Raw genomic sequence first — 3832 nt, 5'->3', positions numbered from 1 at the left:
CTGCAGCGGTGCCGGTGAGCCCGCCCGGGGCTCCTTCTTCCTGGGGCCCGGGCGCGCGAGGACCCCTTGGTCTGGCAGAATGGCTCAGGGCTGCTGAGATCCGGTGAGACAGGGTTCCCCTCCTGCGCGATGGCGATCTGTTTCACATATAATATACGTATTGCAATGCAATTGTCTCAAATCATCCCACCCTTGCCCTCTCCCATGGAGTCCAAAAGACTGTTCTATACATCTGTGTTTCTTTTGCTGTCTCACATATAAAATCACCATAACCATCTTTCTAAATTCTGTATATATGCATTAGTATACTGTATTGGTATTTTTCATTCTGACTCACTTCACTCTGTATAATAGGCTCCAGTTTCATCCACCTCATTAGAACTAATTCAAATGTATTCTTTTTAATGGCTGAGTAATACTGCACTGGCTATATGTACCACAGCTTTCTTATCCATTCGTCTGCTGATGGACATCTAGGTTGCTTCCATGTCCTGGCTATTATAAACCATGCTGTGATGAGCATTGTGGTACTTTCAATTCTAGTTTCCTTGGTGTGTATGCACAGCAGTGGGATTTCTGGGTCATATAGAAGTTCTATTTAAAGTTTTTTAAGGAATCTCCACACTGTTCTCCATAGTGGCTGTACTAGTTTGCATTCCCACCAACAGTGTAAAAAGATTCCCTTTTCTCCACACCCTCTCCAGCATTTATTGCTTGTAGACTTTTGGATAGCAGCCATTCTGACTGGCATGAGATGGTACCTCATTGTGGTTTTGATTTGCATTTCTCTGATAATGAGTGATGTTGAGCATCTTTTCATGTGTTTGTTAGCCATCTGTATGTCTTCTTTGGAGAAATGTCTATTTAGTTCTTTGGCCCATTTTCTGATTTGGTCATTTATTTTTCTGGAATTAAGCTGCAGGAGTTGCTTGTATATTTTTGAGATTAATTCTTTGTCAGTTGCTTTGTTTGCTATTATTTTCTCCCATTTTGAAGGCTATATTTTCACCTTGCTTATAATTTCCTTCACTGTGCAAAAGCTTTTAATTTTAATTAGGTCCCATTTGTTTATTTTTGCTTTTATTTCCATTACTCTGGGAAGCGGGTCATAGAGGATTCTGCTGTGATTTATCTCAGAGAGGGTTTTGCCTATGTTCTCCTCTAGACGTTTTATAGTGTCTGGTCTTATGTTTAGATCTTTAATCCATTTTGAGTTTCTTTTTGTGTATGGTGTTAGGAAGGGTTCTACTTTTATTCTTTTACAAGTGGTTGACTAGTTTTCCCAGCACCACTTGTTAAAGAGATTGTCTTTTCTCCATTGTATATTCTTGCCTCCTTTGTCAATGATAAGTTGTCCATAGATGCTTGGATTTATCTCTGGGCTTTCTATTATGTTCCATTGATCTATATTTCTGTCTTTGTGCCAGTACCATACTATCTTGATGACTGTGGCTTTGTAGTATAGCCTGAAGTCAGGCAGGTTGATTCCTCCAGTTCCATTCTTCTTTCTCAAGATTGCTTTGGCTATTTGAGTTTTGTTTTGTTTTGTTTTGTTTTTATTTCCATACAACTTGTGAAATTATTTGTTCTAGTTTTCTGAAAAATACCCTTGGTAGCTTGATAGGGATTGCATTGAATCTATAGATTGCTTTCAGTAGTATACTCATTTTCATTATATTGACTCTTCCAGTCCATGAACATGGTATTTTTCTCCATCTATTTCTGTCCTCTTTTATTTGTTCATCACTGTTTTATAGTTTTCTATATATAGGGCTTTTGTTTCTTTAGGTATATTTATTCTTAAGTATCTTATTCTTGTCATTGCAATGGTGAATGGCATTGTTCCCTTAATTTCTCTATTTTCTCATTGTTAGTGTATAGGAATACAAGAGATTTGTGTCTGTTGATTTTATATCCTGAAACTTTACTGTATTCATTGATTAGCTCTAGTAATTTTCTGGTGGAGACTTTAGAATTTTCTATATAGAGAATCATGTCATCTACAAACACTGATAGTTTTAATTCTTTTCCAATCTGGATTCCTTTTATTTCTTTTTCGGCTCTGATTGCTGTGGCCAAAACTTCCAAAACTGTATTGAATAGTAGCGGTGAGAGTAGGCACCCTTGCATGTACCAGACTTTAGAGGAAATTCTTTCAATTTTTCATCATTGAGGATAATGTTTACTGTGGATTTGTCATATGTAGCTTTTACTATGTTGAGGTATGTTCCTTCTATTCCTGCTTTCTGGAGAGATTTTATCATAAATGGACACTGAATTTTGTCAAAGGCTTTCTCTGCATCTATTGAGATAATCATATAGTTTTCATCTTTCAATTTGTTAATGTTGTGTATTACATGGATTGATTTGTGGATATTAAAGAATCCTTGCATCCCTGGTATAAAGCCCACTTGGTCATGATGTATTATATTTTTAATATGTTGTTGGATCTGTTTGCTAGGATTTTGTTAAGGGTTTTTGCACCTATGCTCAACAGTGATATGGGCTTATAGTTTTCTTTCTTTTTTTGTGGCATCTTTGTCAGGTTTTGGTATTAGGGTGATGGTGGCCTCATAGAATGCGTTTGGAAGTTTGTCTTCCTCTGCAATTTTCTGGAAGAGTTTGAGTAGGATAGGCATTAGCTCTTCTCTAAATTTTTGGTATAATTCAGCTGTGAAGCCATCTGGTACTGAGTTTTTGTTTGCTAGAAGATTTCTGATTAGTTTTGATTTCTCTGCTTGTGATGGGTCTGTTAAGATTTACTATTTCTTCCTGGTTCAGTTTTGGAAAGTTGTGCTTTTGTAAGAATTTGTCTATTTCTTCCAAGTTGTCCGTTTTGTTGGCATGTAGTTGCTTTTAGTAGTCTCTTATGATCCTTTGTATTTCTGGGTTGTCTGTTGTGACTTTTCCATTTTCATTTCTATTTTTGTTGATTTGATTTTACTTCCTTTGTTTCTTGATGAGTCTGGTTTGTCAATTTTATTTATTTTTTCAAAGAACCAGCTTCTAGTTTTGGTGATTTTTGCTAAGGTCTCTTTTGTTTCTTTTGCATTTATTTCCATCCTAATTTTAAAAATTACTTTCCTTCTACTTAGCCCTGGGGTTCTTCATTTCCTTTCCTAGTTACTTTAGGTGTAGAGTTAGGTTTTTTGTTTGAATTTTTTCTTATTTCTTGAGGTAAGCCTGTATTGCTATGAACCTTCCCCTTAGCACTGCTTTTATAGTGTCCCATGGGTTTTGGGTTGTTGTGTTTCCATTTTCATTCCTTTCTATGCATATTTTGATTTCTTTTTTGATTTCATCTCTGATTTGTTGGTTATTCAGAAGTATGTTATTTAGCCTCTATATGTTGGAAATTTTAATAATTTTTTCCTCTAATTTATATCTAATCTTACTGCATTGTGATCAGAACAGATACTTGCAGTGATTTCAATTTTTTTGAATTTACCAAGGCTAGATTTTTGACCCAGGATGTGATCAATCCTGGAGAAGGTTCCGTGTGTGCTTGAAAAAAAGGTGAAATTCATTGTTTTGGGGTGAAATGTCCTATAAATATCGATTAATTCTAACTGGTCCATTTTATCATTTAAAGCTTGTGTTCCTTGTTAATTTTCTGTTTAGTTGATCTATCCATAGGTGTGAGTGGGGTATTAAAGTTTACTACTATTATTGTGTTATTGCTAATTTCTCCTTTCATACTTGTCAGCATTTGCCATATTGCGGTGCTCCTATGTTGGTATATATATATATATATATATATATATATATATATATATATATATATCTGTTATATTATCTTCTTGGATAGATGTTTTGATCATTATGTAGTATC

Source organism: Capra hircus, chromosome 10, assembly GCF_001704415.2.
Source record: "Capra hircus breed San Clemente chromosome 10, ASM170441v1, whole genome shotgun sequence".
NCBI classification, from domain to species: Eukaryota; Metazoa; Chordata; class Mammalia; order Artiodactyla; family Bovidae; genus Capra; species Capra hircus.
Note: the sequence above shows the minus strand (reverse complement) of the source record.